Consider the following 17061-nt stretch of genomic DNA (forward strand, 5'->3'; position numbering starts at 1 on the left):
ACTTGGTTTACATGTAAAACCTTACAATGCATGATTGTATTTAATTTTCATGTTTAGCCAAATTTTTTAATGAATGTGCTTTAAGTTTTGCATAAAGATTATTTTAGTATATTGTGCACCACTGAGTCCTAGTACTCAGCGATAGCTTTTATTGCTGTCGCAGATACAGAGACTAGAGGAGCAGCAGACTGAGCTGCTGAGGTGTGAGAAGCTACCAGCCTAAAGTTTTCGGGTATAATTTATACCCTAACTGTAAATATTTCTTTTGATGTATATATTGCACATAAATGTATGGACATGTACATGGGTCTTGAGCAGCTTGTACAAAGTTTGTATAAAAGTTGTAATAAATTTTAATTCGGACTTTTTGAATGTAAATTTTAGTATGATGAATATATAAATTGTTTATCTTGAATGGAATATGAATAAATGATATTGATGGACAGTATTTTGAGAATTTTTGAACTTGTGAATTTTGAGAAATTGGTTGAAATTGAGTATGAATTTGAAGCAGTGGTTAGATAATTATTGGAAGTGCTTTTATTCAGGTATTTGAAGAACGGTTTTCTCAAAATACAGAGGAAACTCTGTCAAAATTTTTATAAGATTTGCAGAAAACTAAAATGGCCAAAAATATTAATTAGTTTTAATTTCAACTAAATGTTTTAAATACTTATTAGAAATGCTCACCACTTGTCAAAGATAAGAAAATTGTTTTAAAATCCCTTGTCTACTTGTCAAAGATAAGAAAATTGTTTTAAAATCCCTTGTAGGGTACTTAATGAGTTATCGGTAGGTGAAGTTCGGTAGTTCATTAGGTATTCTACGGGATCATGTTATGCCTTACAGAGGGGTAACGTGTGACAAGTTAGGCATTTGGAAACAAATTCAGCTATATCCCTCTTCATACCCATCCACCAGTAATGTTCTTTCAGCCCTCTGTACATTTTAGTTCCACCAAGGTGCATAGCAAAAGGAGACTCATGTGCTTCCTTCATAATGATCTGTCTTAATTCCACATCATTCGGAATGCACATTCTGCCCTGATGTAGTAGTAAACCATCATCTCTCACAGAGAATTCAGGTTTCTTGCCCTGCTGGACTTCTTTCAGTAGCTTTTGATATTTATCATCACTCTAAGCAGCCATTCTGATCTGATCAATCAACACTGGTTGTACATGCCATACAACTAATATTTGTCCCTCATCATCAATCTCCAAACTGGCATGCTATGCTTTCAATTCACGTACCATGGACAAAGGAGAAACTCTGAGACTTGCCTTGTTTTGTGACTTAAAGCGTCAGCCACCACATTTGCTTTCCCTGGCTGATAGTCTATTAAGCAATCATAGTTTTTAATCAGTTCTAACCATCTCCTCTGCCTCAAATTCAATTCCTTCTGAGTGCCCAAGTACTTCAAGCTCTTGTGATCTGTGTAGATGTAGCATTTCTCCCCATACAAATAGTGTCTCCAGATCTTCAGAGCAAAAACAATAGCTGCAAGCTCCAAATCATGTGTCGGATAGTTCCTCTCATGCGTTTTCAGCTGGCGTGATGCATAAGCAATGACATTTCGATCTTGCATCAATACACAGCCTAACCCATTGTGAGAAGCATCACTATAAACTGTGTATTCTTTACCCAGGGTAGGTAAAGTAAGGAATGGAGCTTCAGTCAAATACCTCTTCAACTCATTAAAACTCTATTGGCATTTATCTGTCCGCTGAAATTTTACATCTTTCCAAAGCAGCTTGGTCAGTGGAGAAGCTAACATAGAAAACCCTTTCACAAACCGACGGTAGTATCCAGCTAAACCCAGATAACTGCGAATTTCTGTGATATTCCTAGGTGGCTTCCAATTAAGGATAGCTTCTACCTTGCTGGAATCTACCTTGATCCCTTTAGCCGACACAATATGTCCCAAGAAAGAGATTTCTTTCAGCCAAAATTCACATTTCGACAATTTGGCATATAGCTGTTTTGTAACATCCTCCCGGTAGCAATTCCGCACAGTCTACTGTTCCGGTGACCGGTGTCGATCCGGACAGCTAGAACGTCCAGAAAAATATTCAAATCAAAGTGAGGGACCATAATTAACTCAAATATTAATGAGAAAAATTTAGTAAAAATTTTAGAAATAAAATACAGTTAAGTCAAAAGAACCGGTGCCCAAGCGATGGGTAACCAGAGGTAACTTGCGGTTCTCGCAACGAGGAGCCCTAGACCCGGGGGAAAAAATTATAAAATAATTTTTGGGACTCCAGAGAAGGGTCATTGAGGTTCCCATATCATTAGAATGCCAAGAAAATACTTAGAAAAATTTTACAATCGGTACAGACAATTTTGACTCGTTAAGCCAAACGGAGGGCATTTATGTCATTTCGCCTTCAGAGACGATTTTTGGCCAACTTGTCCAGTTGAGTAAATAATTATTATGACATAAAATATGAATTAATATTGATGAAAAATTAATTGAAAGTTAGTAGAAAAGAAAAGAAAAGAAAATGCAATAAAATGCCAAGTATGACATCTTGTGATGTCATTTAAAAAGCTTCCTCCAATCACAATTAAACAACCCTTTAATTAACTAATAAAAGAGACCAAAGGAGACCAAAAATTCTGGTCATCTTCTTCTTCTTCTTCAGCCAAAACGTGACCTCCCCTTTTCCATAACCCTCCATGAAAGTTTCCTTTAATTTCTTCCATTTCCCATGAAATTCCACTACTAAACCCTAAGTCACCTTCACTAAAACTTGTCCCCACATCACAAGGCAACTCTAGGCAGCCACAAAGAGGAGAAATTCTAGAGTTTTCACAAGCTCAATAAGTTGAGCAAAGAGGTTAGTGCTTAATTATGCATGTATATCTCTTGTTCCATGTTAAGGACTTAAAAATGAGTATGAAATTGTGGATTAAATGAATGAAACTTATGGGTATGTATGCCATGGATTTCGGCTGCCCTAAGAAAGGAATAGGATTGAGTGTTTGTGATGGACTTGGAGTGAACTAGAAATCATGTTTAAAGTGTATAAATATAAGGATAATGAACTAGTAGTTAATTAAGGTAAGTTGTGAAAATTCATAATGGGAATTAGGGTTTTAAGGATGAAAATTGGACTTGGCATTTGAATTGATTAATGGACATTCTAGTGGTCAATTAGTGACCATTTAAGGCAAGTTAATCATAATTTGAAGTGAGTTAATGCATGGCAAAGTGAATGTGTAGGCTGCCTAAGGACAGCAGCAGAGTGACTGAAATTTCAGTCCACTTGGACTGCCATATCTTTGGTTGTGTTGGTCCAATTGGTGTTTGGCCAATTGGACATGAAACTAGGCTTATAATGGCACATTTTTGCTGAAGAAACCATGCCCAAAAGACAAAAGCAAGTGGACCAAAAGTTGGCCCCAATTCGGATACCCTGCAACAGCACCTGCAGAAATGACCAAATGAACAGTAACTGTTCATTTGGCCATAACTCACTGTAGATATGGTCAATTGACCTGAAATTTTTACAGCAACAAGAAAATATATAGACAAACAACTTTAATGAAGAAACCTACCCCAAATAATGCCATTAACCCATTCAAATGATTGGGCTAAGTTAAGTTATCAAACCTGTAACTCTGCAGATTTACATTTGAACAGTAATGTTTGGATGACTATAACTCCCTCTAGAAAACTCGGATTTAGGCGATTCTTGAACCGATGGAAACCTAAGGCATAGTAGAATATTTAATATGAAGAAATTTAGGCCAAATTATGAACTTAACTTGATCAAATTACTGACCAAAGTTGGACCAAAATCTGCCAAAACCCAAAAGTGTAGCATGAACAGTGCATGTGAACAGTAAATTTATTTTGGCCATAACTTGAGCTACAAAACTCCAAATTGAGTGATTCAAAAAAGGAAATTCAACTAGACAGAATAAGGAACAACTTTCATGTTTACCATTTCCTCAAATTCCCACTGTAAAAATAACAAATAGAATAGTAAAGGTGAAGCACCAAATCTGAAAATTTTGTTCAATTAGCATTAAGCTTAGAAATGGTATTGGCAACCAATACCAACAAGTTTTAAATACAAAATGTGGTATGTTTGGGGTGTTAAAACCAATACACCTATTTTCTATCCAAAAGTCAACATTTTTGTTGACCAATGAGGTGAATAGTGACACCAAAACCAAAAATTGGCAATTTTGCCAAAATGACCTAAGCTTTGAGAAAGTGACCAAAACCAACAAGTTTTGAATACAAAATGTGGTATGTTGGGACTACTAAAACCAATGTACCCATTGTTTATGCAAAAGTCAACATTTTAGTTGACTAATGAAATGAATAGTGACATGAAAACTTGAAATTCAAAAATGTGAAACTTAAAAATGCATAATGCCCTAGTAGGCCTAATGTGATTGGTTTGGATAGATTGGCATGCCAATAGGGTATTGTTTTAGCGATCGCGAAAGGCTTTATGCCTGTATTCATGGCTTTATGCCCGTATTCATGGCTTTTATGCCCGTATTCATGGCTTTTATGCCAATTATGTGATATCATGGCTTTTTAGCCATATTGACTGCATACGTGGTTGACGCTCAAGGCCCCATGGTATGACGCCCGAGGCACCGCGGTGTCCAAAGGTTAACGACACATTATCGATCCAATCGTCCCAAAGATAGGTTACTTGGGCATGGAAAAGTATAAGCGTGATTGAACTGATTATTAAAGAAAATACGAAAATTAAGTATCGTGAATGATTACAAAAATACAAAGAAGCTCAATATCATGAAGAAATAATTAACGAAATGCATGAAGAAGTTAATATCATGAAACATGATTAGCCCGACTAAACAATAAGTTAGTAATTATTCATTTCTTATGAACACAATAGCAAGGAAATTATTATTTTTATTTGCATATTATATTTTCTTGTATTATTGGCACCACTAAGCTTTATGCTTAGCGCGTCGCTTTGCAACGCGAGGTATCAAGATTTGGACAGAGGGCCCGTGAGACCACAGATTTGGTAAGGCGGTTCACGATTCGCATAGTGTCCGTGTCACCTCAACTTCTGCAGTGCATTGGTAGGACACTAGGTGTCATTTTGGCATTCAGTAATAAATTTTGATTTTCTCATATGTAATGAAACTTATGTAATGTATTTTGATTTTCATGTAAATAATGCAAATTTGTGTTTGTAAATGGAAAAGTGAATATTGATCTGTGATTGTTACATGACTATCAAATGAGATGAATGATTGAAAATTGAAATTGAGAAATGAATGGTTGACAAATGTTGAGATGATGATTATTGGAGTTTGAGAGTAATTGAATACGAATATATGAATATTGGAAGTGTTTTTCACAGGTTCTGAAGAACTGTTTTCTCCATTTTTAGCCGGTACTCCGCCGGATTTTCTTTAAAATTTTCGGAACCTTAAATAAATTATAATTTTGATAAATGGCTTAAATAAATTATATTTCACAAGTTATATTCAAAAGGAAGAAAAAAAATGAATTAAGATAAAATAGAGTGCTCGGCACACTGAGTGGCATAACTTGCTCGGCTACACTGTAGTCGGGTAAGGGGTGTCACATGTTTCTCCCTTAAAGTCTGCTGCAGATATCTGTCATGCTCCCCTACATTCCTCGAATATATCAAAATATCATCAATAAACACCACCACAAACTGGTTGAGATATGGTCTGAAGATAGTGTTCATCAGATCCATAAAAGCAGCTGGAGAATTAGTTAACCCGAATGGCATTACTAGAAACTCATAGTGGCCATATCGAGTTCTGAAAGCAGTTTTTGGAATATTTTGCTCTTGCACCTTCAACTGATAATAGCTAGATCGCAAATCAATTTTGGAGAATATAGCTGCACCCTTCAACTGATCAAACAGATCATCAATGCGAGGCAATGGATATCAGTTCTTTATTGTCATCTTATTCAATTGCCAGTAGTCAATACATAAGCGGAGAGTGCCATCTTTCTTCTTAACAAACAATACTGGCGCTCCCTAAGGTGACACACTAGGGCGGATGAAGCCCTTTTCAAGTAGTTTTTGCAACTGTACCTTCAACTCCTTCAACTCTGCTGGTGCCATTCTATATGGTGTTATGGAGATTGGATCCACACCAGGCATAACATTAATTTCAAACTGCACCTCTCTTTTTGGAAGTAATCATGGCAATTCATCAGGAAATACATCTGGAAAGTCATATACTGTAGAGATGTCCCTCAATGCTGGACTCCCCACTTGGGTGTCTACCACATGTGCCAAGTATGCTTCACACCCCTTTCTGATCATTTTTCTATCTAGTACAGCTGAAATGATGTTTGATGGCAATAGCTGCCTCTCCCCATGTATTACCACATCACTGTACTGAGGAAGACCAAAAGTGACTGTCTTCAGTCTACAGTCAATCATGGCGTGATGCCTAGCTAACCAATCCATGCCCAAGATGATATCATAATCTCTGAAGGGCATTTCAATGAGATCAGATAGGAAAGTATGTCCTTGGATCACCAAAGGACAATCCCTATACATTCTATTAACCCTGACCTCTTGTCCTAGCGGACTTGTTACTAGCACCTCAAAGTCCATTTTTGTACATAGAACAACAATGCAATCAATGATGCTAGCACTCACATAAGAATTGGTTGAACCCGGATCAAATAACACAAACACATCTTGATTAAAAGTTGAGAAGGTACCAGCCAAAAAATCAGATGTCTCGGCCTCTTCTCTCTATCTCATTGCGTAGACTCTGACTGGAGCACTGCCTTGCTCTGATTGATTCAATGTGCCTTGGCTGCCTACTAGACTACCTCTACCCCTGCCTCTACCTCTGCTAGGTGGTTGTGAACCTCAGGTGATAGGATTTTGAACTGACCCTTCAGCAGTAGTAGGAGGTGGCCCAACTCTACGGGCACTGGTGCAGTCCTTGGCAAAGTGTCTTGTGCCTCCACAGTTATAACAGGCTCCTATGGCCTTGTAACATATCCCACCGTGACTTCTACTACAAGTTTCACATTAGCGGGGAGGGTAGGAACTTTTGGTACTCTGCTGACCAGATGAAGGAGGTTTCTGTCCCGAATATCTTCCCCTACCGGACTTCTTACCACCTCTGCTGTGTCCCCCATGGTTCTTCCTCTTTCCAATAGGACCACTGGAACTCTGTTCTATTGACTTTCCCTCTTTTTCTATCTTCTCTGATTTCTTTTTCTCAAGGGCCGCTTCAAATTCAATTCTTTCTAATTCTAATACTTGAGAAATAAGCTCAGAGAAGTTAGTGTGCTTGAATCCAACCACTTGTAGTCTGATACTAGGCTTCAAGTCGATTTCAAACCTCTTACATCTTTCCCTGCTGGTAGAAAGTAGACTTACTGCATAATGGCTCAGGCGGGAAAATTTCCTTTCATATTCAGCCACCGATCTACTCCCCTGTTTCAAACTTAGGAACTCTTGCAGCTTCTGGTCCACATAAGCATCAGGGACATATTTTTGTCTGAACTCCCGCAAAAAATCATTCCATGTTAGCACTGAAGGTTCTACCAGACTATGGGAAATGGTTTTCCACCAGTCATATGCATCCCCCTGTAGCAAAGACACTGAGTACTCAAATCTCAGCTCCTCTGTACAATGTAGCTTCTTGAACACCCTATCCATTCTCTCTAACCACTTTTCTCCCTCTATAGGATCTACTGTCCCCTTGAACTCAGTAACCCCATATTTCATTAGCTTGTCATACTGCCTAGCTGAAGACTGTGGTTGTACCACTGATGTCTGTAGTGGGACTTGAGTAGGCACGTTACCAGCCATTTATTGGAACATTGCAGCCATACTATGGGGACTGGTGCGGCTGATCCACTGACATTGTGTAGGGCTGGGGCATCCCCTTATACCTCAGCCTCTATAGATTGATCGACTGAATGATCACCCTCTTCCATAGTCAATTCGAGGATCTTAGACCTCCTGAACAAATAACACAAGGGGATTTCCTCCCGTTAGTGCATATTTATAATGTAATGTACTGTATATATCAAACAATGACATTGAGCAGTTGTAACACCCTCCCTGTAGCAATTTTGTACATTCTACTGTTTCGGTGATTGGTGTCGGTCCGGATAGCTAAAATGTCTGAAAAAATATTTAAACTAAAGTGAGGAACTATAATTAACTCAAATATTAATAAGAAAAATTTAGGAAAAATTTTAGAAATAAAATACAACCAAGTTAAATGAGCCGGTGCCCTAGCGATGGGTAACCTAGTGAGAAGTTACGGTTCTCGCAACTAGGAGCCCTAGACCCGGGGGAAAAATTATAAAATAATTTCTGAGACTCCAGAGAAGGGTTATTGAGGTTCTTATGGCATTAGAATGCCAAGAAAATACTTAAAAAAAATTTCAATCAGTACAGACAATTTTGGCTCGTTAAGCCAAACGGAGGGCATTTTGGTCATTTCGCCTTCAGAGGTGATTTTCGGCCGACTTGTCCAGTTAAGTAAATAATTATTATGACATAAAATGTGAATAAATATTACTAAAAATTGAATTGAAAATGAGTAAAAAAGAAAAGAAAAAAAAATGAATTAAATGGGAATTTATGACATCACATGATGTCATTAGTGTGCCTTCACCCACTCAAGTGTTGACACATGGCATAAATGTGTTTAAAAAGACAAAATGGGCTGAAAATAAACAAAAAAATCAGACCTTTCACTCCCTTTCTTCTTCCTTGCGTGAACCTTCTCCATAACCAATATTTTCAAGCTTTTTCAAAGCTTGATTTTACAAACTTCTACCCAACAAAACCCTAAGCTAGCAACATAAAAATTTGTTCTTACATCCTAGTGAAGCTTTTGGGAGCAAAAAAAAGTGGAAAACAAGAATTTGATCAAGTGGGAAATTCACTCCATAAGAGGTTAGTGACCTAAACCTTGAATTTCACTTTAATTTCATGTTTAAGAACTATGAATGTGTAAATGACAAAGAAATTTGATGAAACACCATTGGTATGCTAACCCTAAATTTTGGCAGCCATGGTTAGGGTAATATGGTGATGATTTTTGGGGAGTTAACATGCTAGTGTGGCTGCCCTTAATATGTATCTTATAAGTGAATTGATAAATGCAATGATAATACATGGTTTTGAAATGTTGAGTTAGGGTTTGGGTTGAAGAATGAGACTTTGATCTTGTGATGATGGGAGTAGGTTTTAATGGTCAATTAGTGACCATTTGGTTTGGTTTGAATCAAAAATGAAGTGAATTGGGTTGTGGGATTTAAGGTTGGAGTGGCTGCCTTGTGTGACCTGCAGGTTTGGATGTGAGTCCAGCCTGTTTGGACAGGCATAACTTGAATTGTAGAGGTTCATTTGGTGTTTGGTCAATTGGAAATAAAACTAGACACAAAATGGCACAACTTTGGTGAAGAAACCATGCCCATAAGACCAAACTAAATGGACCAAAACCTTGCTCCAATCTGGGTGACCTGCAATTTGCCTGGGCAAAATGACTAAATGAATAGTATTTGGTCATTTGGCCATAACTCAATCTAGCAAGGTCCAATTGACCTGAAATTTTACCAGCAACAAGTTGAGGTATATACCAACAACTTTTATGAAGAAATTTGACCCAAATTATGATCATAACCTAGTCAAATTGCCAACCAAACTTGAGTTACCAAATCTGGCAGAAACAACTTTACCCAGAATTTTGGAATCTATCCAATCCGGCCAATTATGGTTTTTAGGCCATAACTTGAGCTACAAAACTCCAAATGGAGTGATTCAAAAAAGGAAATTCAACTATACAAAATAAGGAACAACTTTTATGTTGATCATTTTTCCAAATTCCCACTGAAAAGGTGACTAATGGAATAGTAAACCCAAAGCTTGAAAACTGAAAATTCTATCCAATTCACTTTAAGCTTAGAGATGGTATTGGCAACCAATACCAACAAGTTTAAAATGAAAAATGTGGTATGTTGATGATATTTAAACTAATTTACCTATTGTCAATGCAAAAGTTAACATTTTGGTTGACCAATGAAATGAATAGTAATCATAAAAATTCAATTTCGAAGAATTACATAAATGAAAGTGTTAAATGCCCTAGTAGGCCTAATGTGATTGGTTTGGATAGGTTGGCATGCCAATAGGGTTCTGTTAGCAGTACTGCATATGGCTTCATGCCATTCTGTATTTCATGGCTTCCCATGCCATTCTGTGACATAATAGCCTTTGGCTATGATATTGAGTTGTTATACTCGGGTTTAATCCCCAATAATTATCACAGCTTATTAGTTGTTATGTTGCACACTGGGAGATATAATGTGACCGATGGTGTGATGGTCCGAGGTACTTAGTACCCAGTACCAGTTTACTCATTTATCCAGTCCAGTCAACTAGTATAGGTTACTCGGGCAGTATTAATAAATCTTACCAAACTTCAATTGAATAATATTGCAATAAACATTTGAGACTTAGTTCACCCAAAAATGTAAACATATATTCTGTACACATGTTTTTATTTTATTTTATTTTATTTTATATTGTCACCACTAAGCAGAATTGCTTAGCGCGTCGCTTTTGCCATGCCCAGGTACTAGAGACATAGCTGGGGAGTCCAGCAGGCCTCATACAGGGTGAGCCTTCATATCTGCACTCAGAGTTCAGAGTCACCTCACATTACAGTGCATTTGGTAGGACATTAGGCCACTTTTGATATTTTGATATTTTGTATTTTGTAACCTTCTGTAATGTATATTATAAATTCATGTAATCAAGCTTTTGATGTAAGTATCTATGAAATATGTTCAGTAATAAATTGAGCATTTTTCATTGAGTTGACTGTGTTTTGAATTGAATTGAATTTTGAGATACTAAAGTGAATTGAGAAAGTGTTGAGTATATATTGGAGGTTGATTGAGAATAATGTGATGATATTATTGGGAGTGTTTTTAACAGCTTCAGAAGAACTGTTTTTCCAATTTATCGCCGGCACTCTACCGGATTTTCTATAAAATTTGCGGAAAAATTTAGTTTTATCAGAAATTATAAATAAATGAATTAAAAGGGATTAATTGAAATTAAAACATGAATTGGTGTTCCGACACACTGAGTGGCATAACTTGCTCGGCTACACTATAGACGGGTAAGGGGTGTCACATCGGTTTAGGCGTTTCTGGGTCTAGATAGAGTACATACCATTGCATTGCATTTGTAATTGTTGAGGTGACACTGATGCAGATCTGTTGTTTTCTTATTTTGAATAGGTTATGGATCTTGCTTCGCAAAGAGCAGTTGATGAAGAGGTGGAGAGTCATGCTCCACCAAGGGCTGAGTCTGGGGGCAGGGGAGAATCTGCTCCACCAGCAGCTGAGCCACCTGCTCAACCTCAGTTTGCTCTATTCCAGCAAATGACCGAGTTCTACCAGCAAATGATGGGGGCAATTCCACCACCACAACCACAACCTCCACCAGCACCACAGAAGTCCCATTTGGAGAAATTGTGAAAACATGGGGCTGTAGACTTCTTTGGGAAGAAGGAGGATGATCCCATGGCTGCAGAAAATTGGTTGGACAGAACCATCAGAGTACTGAAACAGCTAAACTGCACCCCCTAGCAGAACCTAGTGGGTGCTGTGTCCCTATTACAGGATGACGCATATCAGTGGTGGGACACAGTAACCAGTAAGGTGCAACCTGAACGGATCACCTAGGAATTCTTCCTTATAGAGTTCAGAAAGAAATATATTAGCAAAGTGTATTTAGAAGAGCGAAGAAGGGAATTCATCAGTTTGAGATAGAGACAGTTGTCGGTGGCTGAGTATGAGCGTGAGTTTGTCAAACTGAGCCGGTATGGGAGGGAGATAGTCCCTACCGAGGCAGAGAGATGCAGACGGTTTGAGGAAGGGCTCAATGACAACATCAAAGTTATGATCACAGCACTGGAGATTACGGATTTTGCTAAACTGGTAGATGCAGCATCAAAAGTGGAAAGGGTCAGAATCAATGAACAAAAGAGAAGGGAAAGACAGCAGAAGAGGGGTCCGGGTCAGTCCAGCGCATTTTCTGCACCCAGTAAGAAGAGTAAGGGTCCTCCTGCTCAGAGTTTAGGACCACTATAGGGTCAGGGTCAATCTCAAGGGCCCAGACTGTAGTTCACACCTAGGAGAGGCCAGCCCACACCATCAATGGGTAGCTCTCCAGGGACGGTGTTTAGGGGACCAGCCCTTGCATCTTCTGCCTGTCAGTTTGTCAGAAGTGGCATAAAAGGGAGTGTTGGCGAGTGACCGGTGCATGCTTACAGTGTGGATCGACAGAACACCAGATCAAGAATTGTCCGAAAAGGACTACTACTGTTGCTCCAACACAAACTGACAGACCTACTCCTGCACCACAAAGAGGTAGGAAGCCTGGTAAACCTGAGGCAGCTGGTCCATCACTGAGGCCTACATTCGAGTCAACTGAGAGGCTAAACACTAGAATACCAGCTAGGGCTTATGCCATCAGAGCTCAAGAGGAGCAAGATGCCCCGGATGTCATCAGGGGTACGTTTTCCCTCTACAACACTTCTGTACATGCATTGGTGGATCCAGGATCCACTCATTCCTACATTTGCATCAAACTGCCCATAGAGAGGGGAGTTCCAGTAGAGGAGAGTGATGAAGACATTCTTGTCACAAATCCACTAGGCCACAGTGTGATAGTGAATAAGGTGTATAAAGGTTGCCCGTTGAGGATTCAGGGGTATGAATTCTCGGCAGACCTAATTGAATTGCCCTTCCACGAGTTTGACGTGATTTTGGGAATGGACTGGTTGTCACGTCATCAAGCAATAGTTGATTGTAAATTGAAGAGAATTTCTCTGAAAACTTCTGAGGATAATGAGATCACTGTTGTGGGTGAAAGGATGATTTCTGTCAATGTTATCTCACTACTGATTGCAAGAAGACTGATGAGAAAAGGCTGTGAAGCTTACCTAGCACACGTGGTTGATACTAGGCAAGCTAAGCCAAACCTGAATGATATACCCACAGTAAGAGACTTCCCAGATGTATTTCCTGAAGAGTTGCCTGGTTTACCACCAGGAAGGGAAGTCGAGTTTGCTATTGAGGTAATGCCGGGTACAGCACCCATTTCCATTGCTCCTTATAGGATGGCACCCACTGAATTGAGGGAGTTGAAAACTCAGTTGCAAGAGTTGCTTGATAAGGGGTTCATACGCCCCAGAGTGTCACCATGGGGAGCTCCGGTGCTGTTTGTGAAGAAAAAGGATGGAACTTTGAGATTGTGTATTGATTACCGGCAGTTAAATAAAGTAACTGTGAAGAATAAATATCCATTGCCCAGAATTGACGATATGTTTGATCAGTTGAAGGGAGCCGGTGTATTTTCAAAAATTGACTTCAGATCAGGGTATCATCAGTTGAGGGTAAAGGATGTGGATGTGTCAAAAACTGCATTCAGAACCCGGTATGGGCACTATGAATTTCTAGTGATGCCGTTTGGGTTAACAAATGCACCAGCAGCATTTATGGACCTTATGAACCGTATCTTCCATCCATACTTAGATCGATTCGTAGTGGTATTTATTGATGATATTCTGGTGTATTCCAAGACCAGGGAAGAACATGATGAACATTTGAGGATTGTTCTGCAAACCCTGCGAGAAAAGAAGCTGTATGCTAAGTTGTCCAAGTGTGACTTCTGGATGAGTGAAATCTCTTTCCTTGGACACATAGTATCAGCAAAGGGGATTAGAGTGGATCCCAAAAAGATAGAAGCAGTGATGGAATGGAAGCCTCCTAGAAATACAACTGAGGTCAGAAGTTTCTTGGGGCCAGCTGGGTATTACAGAAGATTTGTGAAGGGATTTTCCTTAATAGCTGCTCCAATGAGCAAGTTGTTACACAAGAATGTCAGATTTAACTAGAATGACAAATGTCAGGCTAGTTTTGAGAGATTAAAGGCTATGTTGTCAGAGGCACCAGTGTTAACATAGCCAGTGTCAGGAAAGGACTTTGTGATCTACAGTGATGCCTCATATAATTGGCTAGGGTGTGTATTGATGCAAGAGGGGAAAGTGGTCGCCTATGCTTCCAGGCAGTTAAGGCCACATGAACAAAACTACCTTACTCATGACCTAGAGTTAGCAGCGATTATCTTCGCACTGAAGATATGGAGGCATTATTTATATGGTGAAAAATGCTACATCTATACCGACCACAAGAGTCTAAAATATTTGCCAACCCAGAAGGAGCTCAATCTTAGACAGAGGCGATGGATTGAGTTCCTAAAGGACTATGATTGTGTGATAGATTATCATCCTGGGAAGGCAAATGTAGTTGCTGATGCTTTAAGCAGAAAGTTCATCACAGCTTTAAGATCACTCAATGCCTGTCTGTCCTTAGCTCAAGATGGAGCTATTTTGGCTGAGTTGCAAGTGAGGCCAACCCTACTACAGCAAATACAAGATAGGCAGAAGGCAGATGAAAAACTAATGGCAATTATGGCTAAAATTCCTAAGGGGAAGGAAACTGAATATGAGGTGAAAGCAGATGGGTGTCTATACTACAGAGGAAGAGTGTGTGTACCAGGTGATGGGGAACTGAAGGCTAGTATTCTGAAAGAAGCACACACGAGTGTTTATGCTATGCACCCGGGGAGCACAAAAATGTATAATGATTTGAAGCCTCATTATTGGTGGCCTGGTATGAAGAGGGATATAGCTGACTATGTGACTAAATGCTTGACATGTCAGCAAGTTAAGGCAGAACATCAAGTTCCATCGGGTTTGTTCTGACCTATAAACATACAGAATGGAAATGAGACCGGTCACTATGGATTTTGTTAGTGGTCCGCCCTCACCCAAAGGAAGCATGATGCAAGATGGGTGATAGTGGATAGATTGAGCCTGATTCTGACAGACCGATGACTACTCACTGGAGAAGCTAGCAGAATTGTATATCAGTGAGATAGTTAGGCTGCATGGAATCCCACTTTCTATCATATCTGACCGAGACCCAAGGTTTACATCAAGATTCTGGAAGAAGTTGCATGAATCCTTGGGTACATAACTCCACTTCAGCACAGCTTTTCATCCTCAGACGGATGGGCAATCAGAAAGAGTAATCCAAGTACACAACTGAAACCAATTGAACTAATGCAAATATTGAACTAAAATGATAATAATAACATGAAATATATGTCAGGTCCTTGAGGATATGCTGAGGAGTTGTGTCATTGAGTTTGAAGGAAGTTGGGATAGATACCTCCCACTGGCAGAATTCGCATACAACAATAGCTGTCAAGCTAGCATTCAAATGGCTCCGTATGAAGCACTGTATGGGAGGAAATGTAGAACCCCAGTGTGTTGGACTGAATTGGGAGAAGATAAGCTGGTAGGACCAGACCTGGTGAAACAGACTGAGGAAAAAGTGAAAATAATCAAAGCTAACCTGAAGATTGCCTCCGATAGCCAGAAGTCTTATGCTGACCTGAAGAGAAAAGAGATAGAGTATGCAGTTGGTGATAAAGTGTTTCTCAAAGTCTCACCATGGAAGAAAATATTGAGGTTCGGAAGAAAAGGTAAGTTGAGCCCTAGATTTATTGGCCCATATGAAGTCATTGAACGTGTGGGTCCAGTGGCCTATAGGCTAGCTTTACCACCAGAGCTAGACAAGATCCACAATGTGTTCCACGTGTCTATGTTAAGAAGATACCGCTCAGATCCTTCACATGTCATCTCCATGGAAGAAATTAAAGTACAACCGAATTTGACATATGAAGAAGAACCCATACGAATCCTGGCTCGGGAAGTGAAAGAGTTGAGAAATAAGCAGATCCCACTGGTAAAAGTGCTTTGGAGGCACCACAACACCGAGGAGGCAACTTGGGAAAGTGAAGAGACGATGAGGCAACAGTTCCCTCAACTGTTTGAATTAGGTAAATTTCGAGGACGAAATTTAAATTAAAGGGGAAGAGTTGTAACATCCTCTCTGTAGCAATTTCGTACACTCTACTATTCCAGTGATCGGTGTCGGTCCGTGTAACACCCTCCCGGTAACCACTCCGTACATCCTACTGTTCCGGCGATCGGTGTCGGTCCGGACAGCTAGAATGTCCGGAAAAATATTTAAACTAAAGACAGGAACCATAATTAACTCAAATATTAATAAGAAAAATTTAGTAAAAATTTTAGAAATAAAATACAACCAAGTGAAACGAGCCGGTGCCCAAGCGATGGGTAACCGGAGGGAAGTTGCGGTTCTCGCAACGAGGAGCCCTAGACCAGGGGGAAAAATTGTAAAATAATTTTTGGTATTCCAGAGAAGGGTAATTGAGGTTCCCATGGCATTAGAATGCCAAGAAAATACCTAGAAAAATTTTTCAATCAGTACAGACGATTTTGACCCGTTAAGCCAAACGGAGGGCATTTTGGTCATTTCGCCTTCCGAGGTGATTTTTGGCCGACTTGCCCAGTTGAGTAAATAATTAATATGACATAAAATATGAAGAAATATTGCTAGAAATTAAATTGAACTTGAGTAGTGGAGGAAAGAAAAGAAATTGAGGAAAAAAGGCTATTTATGACATCATGGGATGTCATTTATAATTTTCAACCAATCACCATAAATCTACCATTTGACTAAACAAATAAAAGACATAAATAAAGACTAAAGAAGACCAAAATTCCAGCAGCCACCACTCCCACAAAAGCTACCCGTAACTCTAAAAACTCCATAGCCAAACCTCCATTTTCTTCATTTTCAAGCTCTCAAACCTCTCAAACCTCACCCCAAAACCCTAAGTCATCTTCACTAAAATTAATCTACACACCTTAAACAATCTTTTGGCAGCTAAGAAGAAGAAAGAAAGTGAAGCTTTCTCAAGCTTGGATTGGCATACAACAAGGTTAGTGCATATATGTAGTTAAAATTCCTTAATCCCATGATTTAGGCTTGAAATGGATGAGAAATTGTAATTTAAATGAGCAAAAACTCATGTGTATGAAACATGAGTTTCGGCTGCACTAGCTATGGGATAGGAGGGA

Source organism: Hevea brasiliensis, chromosome 4, assembly GCF_030052815.1.
Source record: "Hevea brasiliensis isolate MT/VB/25A 57/8 chromosome 4, ASM3005281v1, whole genome shotgun sequence".
Lineage (NCBI taxonomy): Eukaryota > Viridiplantae > Streptophyta > Magnoliopsida > Malpighiales > Euphorbiaceae > Hevea > Hevea brasiliensis.